Source organism: Canis aureus, chromosome 31, assembly GCF_053574225.1.
Source record: "Canis aureus isolate CA01 chromosome 31, VMU_Caureus_v.1.0, whole genome shotgun sequence".
Lineage (NCBI taxonomy): Eukaryota > Metazoa > Chordata > Mammalia > Carnivora > Canidae > Canis > Canis aureus.
In genome coordinates this window covers 21,000,926-21,015,559 of record NC_135641.1, presented here as the reverse complement: position 1 = coordinate 21,015,559, position 14,634 = coordinate 21,000,926, and the positions used below count along the sequence as shown (strand labels likewise).

General features: G+C 42.2%; 1 long non-coding RNA gene across 1 annotated transcript; it reads left to right on the top strand.

Annotated features, from left to right (window-relative positions):
* Positions 1–10,859: 10,859 nt before the first annotated feature.
* LOC144302476 (uncharacterized) lies at positions 10,860–13,537 on the top strand. Its single transcript, XR_013369378.1, has 2 exons — positions 10,860–11,116; positions 13,283–13,537. It is a non-coding gene; the product is annotated as an uncharacterized LOC144302476 (long non-coding RNA).
* The last annotated feature ends 1,097 nt before the right edge of the window (positions 13,538–14,634 follow it).

Below are 14,634 nucleotides of genomic sequence, written 5' to 3'. Positions count from 1 at the left end.
ATTTTTTTTTTTTTTAATTTTTTTTATTTATTTATGATAGGCATGCAGTGAGAGAGAGAGGCAGAGACACAGGCAGAGGGAGAAGCAGGCTCCATGCACCGGGAGCCCGACGCGGGATTCGATCCCGGGTCTCCAGGATCGCGCCCTGGGCCAGAGGCAGGCGCCAAACCGCTGCGCCACCCAGGGATCCCTATTGCTGGTTTCTTCAAATTGCAGGCCTCCACTCTGGTTCATGGAATCCCTTTAGTGGGTTCCACCAGTATATATGTATGTATTTATTTATTGAATTTTTAAAAAAAAGATTTTATTTATTCATGAGAGACACAGAGACATAGGCAAAGGGAGAAGCAGACTCCCTGCGGGGAGCCTGATGCGGGACTCGATCCAAGGACCCCGGGACCACAACCCGAGCAACCACAGAGCCACACAGGTGTCCCTGAATTCATTTTTTTAAAAGTGAAAATGTAGGGTGTACATTGTACAGTGTTATTTCATTTGTCAAAAGATATTACTAGGGATCCCTGGGTGGCGCAGTGGTTTAGCACCTGCCTTTGGCCCAGGGCGCGATCCTGGAGACCCGGGATCGAATCCCACGTCGGGCTCCCGGTGCATGGAGCCTGCTTCTCCCTCTGCCTGTGTCTCTGCCTCTCTCTCTCTGTGTGTGTGACTATCATAAATAAATAAAAAATTAAAAAAAAGATATTACTAGTCCTTGAATTCAAACCTGGGCAAATAAATTGAGATGCCACATAAATATGCGCATGCGTGCATACATACATGCATAAAGTAAAATAAGATGCTTCCTTTATCTTTGCCTCCTCCCGCTCCTCCTTCCCCTGAGTTTACTTGCCTCGGGGCCTCTCTGCTCCTCTCTGGTCCTGGAGGGCCCACCCCCCTCCGGGTCTCACAGCAGCCACCTGCCTTCTGCTCAGAGTGCTCCCCAGCATCTGCAGTGCTGCTGCCTCCAGACTCAGAGGAGCCCAGGACTGCTCCACCTGCTGTCTCTGCAGCACCTCCCGCTCAACAGGAGCCCAAACCCAGACATGCTCCCTCCTCACTCCTAACTCAGGAAACCCATGTCCCCTCAGTTGTGGGCAATGCTGGAAACTAGGTTCCCCCCTCCTCCTTCCCTCCCTCCCAGGCCACTCACCAGACAGTGCTGGGTTTCTTTTTCTCTGGAGGGTCTTCCTTCCCCTGACTTCCCTCCTCGCTCCCACCACCCTAGACTAGGCCCTCCTCACTCCTCCTGCTTCGGGGCGCGGCCCCTATGGACCCAGGGGCCTGCTCTCCTGGCCTTCCGCATCCGTCCTGTGTGCCACTGCCAGACCAATCCCTGTCACATACAGGGTGGTCCATATATACAAGGCAGGTGTCATTAGAAACAAAGCCCGAAGCTTCTGTGACCTCTTGCTGCCCTCGGTGCACACGGACTCCTCTGCCCTCTGCCCGGTTTTCAAGGTTCTCTCTGAGCAGCCCCCAATCTCCCTGCTTTCATATGCCTGAACCTCAAGTACGTGCCATACTGAAGCCTTTCCAGGCCTTTCCTGTGAGAACCGCAGAGAACTCTGCACAGAACGACTAGGCCCAAGCCCCACACCAAGACTTAACCCTACTGTGGCTTCTGGAACCCTGAGGCTGCATCCTTGTGAATCCCCAGCCCCCTTTTGAATTCCAATTTGAAAAACCTCTAGGAATGTATTGTTTGTTCCAAGCAAGATGTAAGGATAGATCCCCAGCTGGCCTCTTTCTTGGAGCTTTTACTAAAATAAGCTTATAATGGTGAATTTTTCCTCTGTTCCTTTGAGATGTATATGTATCTCCTACAACCCAGGAATGTTTTTTCTCAAGGATCTGAAAGCTATTCCTCTGAAATGTAGTCCTCAGGATTACCTGAGGAAGGACAGGACCTCTGCCTGCCAGTCCCTGTGAGAGGACAGGATCGAAACCTCATGATTGCCTGCTAGCAGACACCGCTGGGCTAATCAGGATTACGCTGACCCACAAGTACTCCTCAGAGTTTCATTTCCCTGCCTCTGCTTGGGCCCCCTCCCTACTCTCTCAGCCTCCCTTTGAAAATACCAGTCTGGGGGCGCCTTGTGGCTGCAGTCCACTGAGCCACAGGCTGTTGGTTTTGGCTCAGGTCATGATCTCAGGTCATGAGATGGAGCCTCACATTTTTTTGGGGGGGAGTAGGAGCGCCAAGGGTTGGGGGGGCTCCACCTCAGCAGGGAATCTCCTTGAGGATTCTCTCAAGGTCTCCCTATCTCCCCCTCCCCCCCCCCCCCCCCCCCGTCCTACTCTCTCTCTCTCTCTCAAATAAATAAATTTTAAAAAAAGAAAAAGAAACAAACTGAGGGTTGCTGGAGTGGGGGGGATGGGGTAACCGGGTGCTAGGCCTTAGGGAGGGCACCTGATGGGATGAGCACTGGGTGTTATACACAACTGATGAATCACTAACCTCTACATCTGAAACTAATGATTTAGGATATGTTAGCTAATTGAATTTAAATTTAAAAAAATGAATAAAAGAAAATGGAAACAGTCTGCCCTACACAAATCCACAAATCGGAGCGGGCAAGCTCTTTCTCCTTCTGACAGTAGTTACTAGATGAAATCTGTTTCTACCACTTTAACTAAGGTCTCAGTTTATCTTTGACTCCTGAAGCAGTGATTGCACCTCCTCCTGGGATCACCTGGAACCCATGATCTGCAGGAGCTTCTGAAAGCCTGGGACTCATCCAACCTGGATCATTTGGTTGTAATTAATGAGTTTAGACCAAGGATTTCTGCTCCCAGGGGCCCCCAGGGAGGCTGCAGTTGGGATTGCCCACTTCCGGCTGACCTCGGGCTGTGGAACCTGAGCGGGAGGTAACAGTTTTCCGCCACTTAGTCTCAAATCCAATTGGTTGCCTCCCATACTTCCAGGTGGAAGTAGGACTTCTTTTCCTTTGTGTCTAGTGTAAGTAGGGACCTAGAAAATACTAGGTCCCCTCTCATTTATTCCACACACCCCCCTTACTCATTTCTTTCTTGAGTCTACTTTTTGATACTAAAATATATGCAAAATCAACTGTATTCATTGAAATTGTAATTAAGGTGATGAGGTCTACGTTTTAATTTACATTAAGCCACCACATTTCCAGTATTTCAGTTCGTCCTGGCAGTATTTGAGTATTTTAATTTTTATTTATTTATTTATGATAGTCACAGAGAGAGAGAGAGAGGCAGAGACACAGGCAGAGGGAGAAGCAGGCTCCATGCACCGGGAGCCCAATGTGGGATTCGATCCCGGGTCTCCAGGATCCCGCCCTGGGCCAAAGGCAGGCGCTAAACCGCTGTGCCACCCAGGGTTCCCAGAGGCATGTTTTCTAAGTACTTGTGCAACCTTGCCCATGAAGAGAAAGCTCCTCTTTCTGAATATTCATCCTAAACCCTAAGTAAAAGGAACCCACTCATCCCTACCGGGAATCACGGCTTTGGAAGTTATTTATTCTCCAGGATCTCCGTATTTGCTGCAAATCAAGTCTCCTTTGTGTGGCTACTACCCACCCCCTCCGTCCCCAGCCCCAGGTTGTTGTCTCCATCTGTAACTCACCAAGGAGCCAACTCACAATAGTTCAGTTACAGTCACCCTCCTCAGGTCAGTGTAGTTAGGATGCTTTAAAACCCAAACCGCCCCCTCCTCAGCAGCTTGACTACTTTACCCACCATTTACATGAACTATAGCTAAACCCCTCTGATGGGACTGCTCTGATGAGGGGAAGATTAGGAAAGGTGACCCACTCTTTTGCAGTGCCCAGCTCTGTAAAGAAAACATGCCTCTATGTGTATGTATGTAATGTTTTGTTTTTTTTTTTTTTTTAAGATTTTACTTATTTATTCATGAGAGAGACACACACAAACACAGAGAGAGAGGCAGAGACACAGGCAGAGGGAGAAGCAGGCTCCATGCAGGGAGCCCGACATGGGACTCCAGGATCACACCCCCGGCCGAAGGCGGCGCTAAACCACTGGGCCACCGGGGCTGCCCCGTAATGGTCTGTTAATGAAACTTGTGTTCCTCCTAGGGCAGAGACTCAACATTATAGGGAGGCAGAGGTAACTGTCAGACTAGGGGAAGGGGCTCAGGGCATGCTCTGATTGCTGGCATAGACTGCTTAGGGTTTTGGACTTTTTATCTTGGGTAAGGAATCCAGGGTCTTGCTTCCTTCTAAAACAGCACTGGGAATTTTTACCACTGATTTATCGTCTCTGACATGGTTATGCTCTTTCCTGGTCTGGTAGGCTGTTAGCTTTCGCATTCTCTTTGTTCCCTTAAAATCCTTAACTGCTGAGGTTTTTGCATGTCCTTGTAATTCTGACGGCTCCTGGGAAGTTCTGCACGAAGTATGCTTGGCTAGTAGGGCAGAGATCGGGGAAAATACCCTGGGGGTCTAAAATGACTTCGTGTCAGGAGAGCTGTGTGTTGACTTTCTTATTCTGGGGACCTCTAACTCTTTCTGCTTATATGACCAGCTGTTCCTATTTGCACGGAATTGTTGAGTTAGCATAGAAAGTCTTGCATTCTAGGAAACTCCTGACCTAGCACACAAAAAATCCATCTCTAGACAACGTGTGCTGAAGGTTGGGGAAAATGTATAAATCCAGGTGGTTGCCCCCAAGTGGCCCCAAAGCAACACTGTGTTTGGTGTCTAATGGATATGGCTTAGGTTATCTGTCTTCCAGAGCTGGGGTTGCTGATGTTGGCAGTCATGATTTGCAGTTCACAATCATCCGTTATCCATTAGTGTAGGACTGTAAGTGGTGCGACTAAAGTGTGCAACCTCAGTGTGTCCTAAGTGTTTATGCGAACAATTCATCTTTGGCTGGGCCTGTGGGCTGACTGTGCTTTGTGCAGCAGTAGTGCTAGTTTAATTTTAACACTGTGAATATTGTGACAATATTTGCTAAGAGTTCAGATAATGAAAATGAGAACAACGACCATACCAAAGCCAGCATGATGGAGACATCACTGTAAAGCCAGGCTAAATGACTGTTTTATTTTATTTTATTACTTTTAAAAGATTTTATTTATTCATTTGAGAGAAAGAGAGAGAGAACACATGAGTGGAGAGGAGAGGCAGAGAGAGAGGGAGAAGCCGACTCCCTGCCAAGCAGGGAGCCCAACTATAGGGGGCTGGATCCCAGGACCCGGAGATCATGACCTGAGCCAAAGGCAGACACTTAACTATCTAAGCTATCCAGGCACCCCTGACTGTTTTATTTTAATGAAAGATGGAAGGATACATACAGTTGGATTAAGAAATTTAATAACCATCAGTGTTTTATAGTTTTCAGAGAACAAGTGTTTCACTTCTTTGGATAGGTTTATCCCTAGGTATCTTATTATTTTTGGTGTAATTGTAAATGAAATTGTTTTATTAATTTCTTTTTCTGATTAAAGAAATTGAAGATGACACAAAGAAATGAAAAGACATTCCAGGGACACCTGAGTGGCTTAGCAGTTGAGTGGTTGAGCGTCTGCCTTCGGCTCAGGGCGTGATCCTTGTCCAGGGATCAAGTCCCGCATTGGGCTCCTTGTATGGAGCCTGTTTCTCCCTCTGCCTATGTCTCTCCCTCTCTTTCTGTGTCTCTCATGAATAAATAAATAAAATCTTAAAAAAAAAAAAAAGACATTCCATGCTCATGAGTTGGAAGAACAGATATTGTTAAAATGTCTGTACTATGCAAAGCAATCTACACATTTAATCCAATCCCTATCAAAATACCACTAGCATTTTTCACAGAACTAGAACAAAAAAATCCTAAAATTTGTAGGGAACCATAAAAAATCCTGAATAGCCAAAGAATCTTGAAAAAGCAAAGCACAAAGCTGGAGGCATGACGATTCCAGACTTCAAGTTATATTACAAATCTGTAATGTTTCTCACACAAAAGTAGACATAGATCAATGGAACAGAATAGAAAACCCAAAATAAACCAATAGCTATATGGTCAATTAATCTTTGACACAGTAGGAAAGAATATTCAATGGGAAAACATTTCTTCAACAAATGTTGGGAAAACCGGACAGCAATGTGCAAAAGAAACAAATGGGATCACTTTCCTATACCATACACAAAGATAAATTCAAAATAGATGAAAGACCTAAACATGAGACAGGAAACCATCAAAATTCTAGAGGAGAACACAGCCAGTAACCTCTTTGACATAGGCTGTAGCAACCTTCTTACTAGATATGTCTCCAGAGGTAGGGAAAACAAAAACAAAAATAAACTATTGGGACATCATAAAAAGCTTCTGCACAGTGAAGGAAATAGTCAACAAAACTAAAAGGCAACTGACAGACTGGGAGAAGATATTTGCAAATGACATATAAAGAGTTAGTATCAAAATCTATAAAAAAAAAATCTATAAAGAATTTATAAATTCAATGCCCCCAAATCAAATAAACCAATTAAAAATGAGCAGAAGACATAAGTAGACATTTCTCCAAGGAAGCCACATAGACGGTCAACAGACACGTGAAAAAATGTCCATCATTACTTACCATCAGGGAAATGCCTATCAAAACTACAATGAGTTATCACCTCATAGCTGAAAATGACTAAAATCAACAACACAAGAAACAGCAGGTATTGGTAAGGATGTGGAGAAAGGAGAACCCTCTTACATTGTTGATGGGAATGCAAGCTGGTGCAGTTACTCTGGAGAACAGTATGGAGGTTAATCAAAAGTTTAAAAATAGAATTACCCTATAGTTCAGCAATCATATTACTGGGTGTTCACCCAAAGAATACAAGAATACTAATTCAAAGGGATACATGTTTATAGCAGCATTATATATTTATAGCAGCATGGCCAAATGTTTAGCCCAATGTTCATAGCAGCACCCTAACGTCCATCAATTAATGAATGGATAAAGAAGAGGATACACACACACACACACACACACACACACACACACAATGGAATATTACTCAGCCATAAAAAATATTGCAAATATTGCAGTCTTGCCGTTTGCAATGACATGGATGGAGTTAGAGAGTATAATACTAAGCAAAATAAGTCAGAGAAAGAGAAATACTGTGTGATTTCAGTCATATGTGGAATTTAAGAAACAAAAGAAATGAGCAAAGGGTAAAAAAGAGAGAGGGACAAGTCAAGAAACAAATTCTTAGTTATGTAGAACTAACTGTTGGTTACCGGAGGGGAGGTGGATAGGGGAATGGGTTTGAATAGGTAATGGGGATTAAGAAGTGCTCTTGTCATGATAAGCACTGGGTGATGTGCAGATTTGTTGAATCAATATATGGTACACCATATATAACACTGTATGTTAACTAACTGGAATTAAAATAAAAACTAAAAAAAAAAAAAAGAAATTTAATAACCAAAAGAGTACATTCTGCTCAATAGACAGATAATAATCTGGGATTGGACATTGCTATAGTTTGAGTGTTTGTGTCCCTACCACCCCCGCCTCACTTCCAAAATTGTTGAAATCCTAATGCCTATTGGGATGGAATTGGTAAGTTGAACCTTTGGGAGGTGATTAGGTTATGAGCATGAGTCATCATAGTTGGGCTGGCGAGACTGGGGACCTCAAAATGGCCCACCCAAGGCCAGCAACCTCCCAACAATGCTGCCTTGCCGCCCTACCCTAACTTAGCTTACAAGACCTGTAACCCTTGCCCTAATCAGAATGCCGCCCTGCCCCACCCCACCCCCAAAAAAACCTCTTTATAGACCCCCCTGCGGTTTGCCTGGGCGCAACTTCTCTGACTCGGGCCTCCTCTCCGGTCATGGAATCTCGCCCAGGAGTGCTCCCCATTAAAGCACTATGGAACCTACCACCTGGCTCTGCTGTCTTATTTTCTCTGCCGATCATTAAAAGAAATCCTAACAATCATGAGTGCCCTTATAGAAGAGACTCAAGAAAGTTTTCTCACCCATACACCATGTGAAGATAGGAGAAGTCTTCAACCTGCTATTATTTCATCAATTATTATTTTTTAAAAGATTTTATTTATTTATTTATGAGAGACATACGGAGAGAGGCAGACACATAGGCAGGGAGTGAAGCAGGCTGCTTGCAGGGAGCCCAGGGCGGGACTGGATCCCCAGATTGGGATCATGCCCTGAGCGAAGGCAGCTGCTCAGCCGCTGAGCCACCCATGCATCCCTATTTCATCAATTATAATACTCCAGTGGGGAATGGTGATAATGAGGAAGGCAGGGGGTATATGAGAAATTTCTGATACAGAAGAGCTTGGTTCTGGTCTCACGGAGTTGAAGAATAAATCTTCTGGACACAGGAGAGTGAGTAAATGGACAAAAGTTTATTAAGGAAAGATACAGAGAATCTCAGAAATGAGAGGGGTCCCCTGCCAGGGTTGCCAATGAGGGCTTGTAGGGTTGGTATGTATGTATGTATGTATTTATTAAAGATTTATCTATTTATTCATGTGAGACACAGAGAGAGAGAGAGAGAGAGAGAGAGAGAGAGAGGTAGAGATACAGGCAGAGGGAGAAGCAGGCACTTCGCAGGAGCTGGAAGCAGAACTCGATCCCAGATCCCGGGATCAGGACCTGAGCTGAAATCAGCTGCCCAAACGCTGAGCTACCCCAGCATCCCAGGGTTGGTGTTTTATTAGAAGACTAATCAGGGAACCTAAATCCTTTTAACATTATCTATTGAGGTCACCATTGAGTAAAGACTATTGATAGCATCTTTAATGGTTTATTTCTTTGGGGCCTGGTTATTCTTTGTTGGTCACAAGTAGCTGTTATAACAAGACACCCTCCCCACCCACATCTCAGGGCAGGGTGGTCTGGCTTGTTCCTTTATCTCTGGTTTCCTTACACCTCAGCATTTTTGAGATTTTTGTGAGCCTGCTTCAGTGGCCCACTACTGAACCCTGCCTAGCCCTGTTTGTCCCTAACTCATCTCCATCTTCTTCTCAGTTTTACTGTGAACCAAAAAACATCCTTTAAAAAAGCCTTAATCTAAAATATGTATATTTTTAAACTCAATAAGGGCCCAGTCATTGGCAGTCTCTGCCCTTCTGTAAATTTTACTTTCAGGAGCTTGACTAGTTTATCTCACAGTGAATATTGGGGAAAAATCTCCTCATGCTTGCAGTAGAAGAAGGGAAAAGTCACTTTTAAAAAATAAGCCAGAGCATTCTGTTCTTTTTAACAAGGTCTTCTCTCAGGAAAAAAATTACCTAATCAGAGGCTAACTGACCTGAGGGAAGGAAAATAGCTCCTTCTGGCCATACTGTCTCATCAAAGGGCAGGGGTTGTGGGTAGAAGGAAGAACTGACAAACATATGTAAAGTTCACAGCTCAGGGGCACAGTCTCATTAAAAGACTAAGACCCATTTGTAGCATTATAGAACACTTAAAAGAATCTCACCACTTCTTTTCAATATCCTACTGAAAGTCCTAGTTAACCGAATAAGACAAGAAAAAGAAATGAAATGTATACAGATTGGGAAGGAAGATATACAACTATCTTTGTTCACAAATGACTTAATCATATATGTAGAAAATCTGAAAGAATCAACAACAACAACAAAAACCTTGGAACTAATAAGCAATTATGGCAGGGTTGTGATATAGAAAATTAATACACAAAAGTCAATTGCTTTCCCATATACCAGTAGTAAAGAAGAGGGATTTGAAATTATAAACACAATACCATTTACATTAATGCCCCCAAAATGAAATACATAAGGGATAAATTTAGGAGACTATGGATAAGATCTATATGAGGACAAGTTCAAAGAGCTCAAATAAATATATAAACATTGATATTCCATGTTCATGGATAGGAAGACTCCATATTATAAAAGATGTTAATTCTTCTCAACTTGATCTATAAATTTATTTTATTTTTTTGTTGTTGATCTATAAATTTAATGCAATCCCATAAAAAAACTCAGCAGGGTTTTTTTGTGGATGTAAAAAAAAAAACACCCAACTGATTCTAAAGTTTATATAGAGAGGTAAAAGATACAATATAATATTGAAGAAGAAAAATTTGGAGGATAGATGCTGACTTTAAGACATACTGTAGGGCAGCCTGGGTGGCTCAGTGGTTTAGCGCCACCTTCAGCCCAGGGCGTGATCCTGGAGACTCAGGATCAAGTCCCACATTGGGCTCCCTGCATGGAGCCTGCTTCTCCCTTGGCCTGTGTCTCTGCCTCTCTCTCTCTTTCTGTGTCTCTCATGAATAAATAAATAAAAAACTAAAAAAAAAAAAAAAAAAAAGACATACTGTAAAGCTAACAGTAATCAAGATGATATCATATTGATAAAAGAATAGATGAATAGATCAATGGAACAGAATAGAGAGCTGTGATATTGTGATTTAATGTTTTATTTTTGTTTCAGAGAGTTTGAGCAGGGAGGAGAGGGGGAGAGACAGAGGGAGAGGGAGAGAGAGAATTATAAGCAAGCTACATACCCAGCATAGAGTCCAACTTGGAGCTTGATCTCATGACCCTGAGATTATGACTTGAGTTGAAATCAAGAGTTGTATGCTTAACCAACTGAGCCACCCAGGTGCCTCTGTGATATTGTGATTTATAATAAGAAATATATATTTGTCTTCCATTGTTCCTGTCCCATAGCTCCTAAAACCCTTGTAATTTCCTATAAAACATAGGGACATCTTTTATAATTATATTTAGTTTTATTCCCAGTTCCTGAAAGAGCTCCAGAGAATAAAGGTGAAAAATGTGTCTTTTGTTATTCATAATAAACCCTTTCAACCATATCAGGATTTATATACTAACGAGCTGATTTTTAGAAAGCCCCTAAGGATGGAGGTTGGTTGCCAGGGAAACAAACCCTGTGATTACAGGATTAGAACTTCAAGCCTACGTTCTGACCTAGAGGTTGAATTAGTCACCAACAACCAAAGATTTAATCAATCATGTCTACATAACAAAGCCTGTATAAAAATCCCAAAGGGCAAGGTTCAGAGAGCTTCTGGGTTAGTGAACACGTGAATGTGCTGGATGAGAGTCCCTTCCCTCATACCTTGCTATATGCATCTCTTCCATATGGCTGTTCTTGACCTATATCCTCTTAAACTGGTAATCTGGTAAGTAAAATGTTTTTCTGAGTTCTGTGAGCCACTCTAGTGTATTAATCGAACCCAAGAAGGGGGTCATGGGAATCTCCAATTTATTGCCAGTTGATCAGAAGCATAAATAATAACCTGGTCTTACATTTGGCATCTGAAATGTGTGGGTAGGGGTGCAGTCTCAACCCTTAACCTGTGTGTTCTCATTTTATCTCTAGGTTAGACAGTGTCTGAATAAAATTTTAGAAAATCCAGTTGGAGTTGTAGAACTGCTTTGTGTGGGGAAAAATCCCCAGCATTTGATGACTAGAAGTGTCAAAAGTGAAGTATTGTGAGAGTAGAGGAGAAAAATAGTTTCCTTTACAGGAGCCTAGAAGTAGACCCACACAATCAACTATACTCATCTGATCTTTTTTATTTATTTATTTATTTTTGTGATAGTCACAGAGAGAGAGAGAGAGAGAGAGGCAGAGAGAGAAGCAGGCTCCATGCACCCGGAGCCCGATGTGGGATTCGATCCCAGGTCTCCAGGATCGTGCCCTGGGCCAAAGGCAGGCACTAAACCACTGCGCCACCCAGGGATCCCTGCTCATCTGATCTTTAACAAAGGAGCAAAGGCAATACAATAGAGAAAACATAGTCTTTTCAACAAATATGCTGGAACAACTGGACATCACATGGGAAAAAAATGAATCTACATACAGAATAAACCCCTCACCAAAATTAAATCAAAATGAACCACAGATGTACATGTAAAACACAAAAGTATAAAACTCTGAGAAGATAACAGGAGAAAATCTAGATGACCCTAGGTTTGGTAATGACATTTTAGATGCAACACCAAAAGCAGGGAAGCCTTGTACTTTAGAATTTATCTTGAGGCAAAAGGAAATTCACTGAATAACATTTTTTTTTTTTTTTTTAATGAGATCACTCTGGGGGCTGAGTGGCAAATTATTGGATAGAGCAAGACCAAGGGCAGGGAAACAAGTATGGTGACCATAGCCAAAGTCTAGATAAGAGAAGAAAGTTCAAGCTCATCCTGGAGCAAGATGGAAAGTTTGGTTTTGAATCTATAGAAGTTTCAGAGTCATGGGACTGTAAACATCCAGGGAGCTGATGCTTCGAAGAGCATACAGGAAGCCAAAAGGCAGGGAGAAGAGGACAGCAGAGGGCCAGGGGCAGAGGAGAAAAGAGTGGGAAGGGGGCCCTGGAACAGAGGAAATGTGGAAGATTTGTGCTACTGAATTCAAGAATGTAATCAAAGGTGTCCTTGGATGGAGATAAAGGATGACTATGATCCTGAATAAAATCCACATTATTAGGGAAAGGAAGGCCTTCTAGTAAATTTTGTAGTCATACCTTTTCCAAACATAAGGTGCGTTTGCTTGCTTTTGTCTCATCTTTATGCCATTCTCTCCACCTGCCTTCTAGTCTTTGTAGGGAAGGAACATCAGGGTAAATGTCATCCCTTACATCTCATTATTTAGGATTTCCTTTTGCACATTTACTTACTGAAGATAGTGATGTGACTTTTCATTGATCTGATACGTCTGAGGAGCATTTACCTTATTTGTCACAGCAGTGGTTTTATGAAAGTGGCAAGCATCAGTGGCAATCCATCAGATAGGATTGAGAAAGGATGGGGGCTGTTTCCACCTAGAAATTCACCATGTTCTTTTCTGTGTAATACCAATCAAAACAACAGGTGGAATAGTCACTGCCTGTCGGTGGTTCTTTTGACAAAAGAAAGCTGTAGTCAACATAAAATAATTTGTGAGTAAGAAAAAATAAGGATCATACTCAGTGTCAATCCCTCCCTCATAGGACCTGTTTTAGCGACTCTGTTATTGTTACGGAAAAGGAACTGGATGGCAGCCCAGGTGGCTTCAGGGGTTTAGCGCCGCCTTCAGCCCAGGGCGTGATCCTGGAGATGCGGGATTGAGTCCCTTGTCAGGCTCCCTGCATGAAGCCTGCTTCTCCCTCTGCCTGTGTCTTTGCCGCTCTCTCTCTCTCTGTGTCTCTCATGAATAAATAAAATCTCCCCCCCACCCCCCAAAAAGGAACTGTACTGATTAACATAGAAATCTTGATGTTAAGTAGCTACTTTGCCTATACCAGGAAATGTTTGCCACACTAGAAGGATAAATCTTACATTCTAATACTTCTTTTTTGTTATCAAAGCAGATAATGCTTAGCAGATGTTGCTGATGAACATCTGGAATTGACCGAATGACTCATCTTTGTGCCAGGGCCAAACAGCAGCAAACTTGGAACTATTACAGCTTTTAATGAAAAGCCACAGTGGTTGTATCCTTTGAACATAATTTTGCAACTAGAATAATTCATCACAGAATGCTGTTTTATCTTCTTCCTTGGAAAGTATGGAATTATGGCAAAAACTATAATTCCTTAAGGAATAAAGACCAAAAAACTTTATTTTATTTTAAGATTTTATTTATTTATTCATGAAAGATAGAGAGAGAGGCAGAGACATAGGCAGAGGGAAAAAGCAGGCTCCATACAGGGAGCCCGATGTGGGATTCGATCCCGGGACTCCAGGGTCATGCCCTGAGCTGAAGGCAGGCACTTAACCGCTGAGCCACCCAGGCATCCTAGGACCAAACAACTTTAAAGAAAAATAGTCTTTACTATAATTTATTGAGTATTCATTCAATAAGCAATATGGCAGTTTTTTTTTGTTTGTTTGTTTGTTTGTTTGTTTTTTAAATTCAATCCTAGGGTAAGATTGTTGATGGTGCTTAGCAAAAGGGTCCAGGGCAGGGTACCTGCGTGGCTCAGTCCATGGAGTGTCTGACTTCAGCTAAGGTCATGATCTCAAGCCCCATGTCAGGCTCCATGCTCACTGGGGAATCTGTTTCTCCCTCTGTCCCCCCTCACTTATGCTTTTTCTTTCTCTCACACAAATAAATATTTTTTAAAAGATTGTTTTACAAAAAAAAAAAAGAAAGAAAGAAAGAAAAAAAAGAAAAAAAAGATTGTTTTACCAAAAACAAAAACAAAAAATACTTTCTTTAAAGAAATCATTTTCAAGTTTGTTCTGTTCAGTCTAATGACCACACTATAAAAGCAGTTACACTAGTTTAATAGAATTGGCTGCTTTTATACAGCACATATTGTCCAGTCCACAAGTATAGTATTAAATGACAGAGAACACTCAATATAACTCTTTTTACAGAACTAGGAAATAAACTTCTAAGAATGATTTTTACAGTCTCACCTTTCATATCCAACTCCAGTATTCTATTTTTTTTGCCTGTTGTGTTCATTTTATTACTCTCAGTTCCAATATTTTCTTTTCCTTTCTATGCTGCTATAGGGAATTGAACTCACCAGGAGAAGATTAATGTCGGTGATATGATTTACATCTCATTATAGAACCAGTGTTGCTTCCCATTTTGAAATTTACTCTATAGGCCAAATCTTTAAAGGCTTTTTTTCCAGTATTCTAATTTTAAAGAAGATAAAGTCAATGACTTTCCTCATATGAGCTCATAAGTAAGAGAGTAGCATTA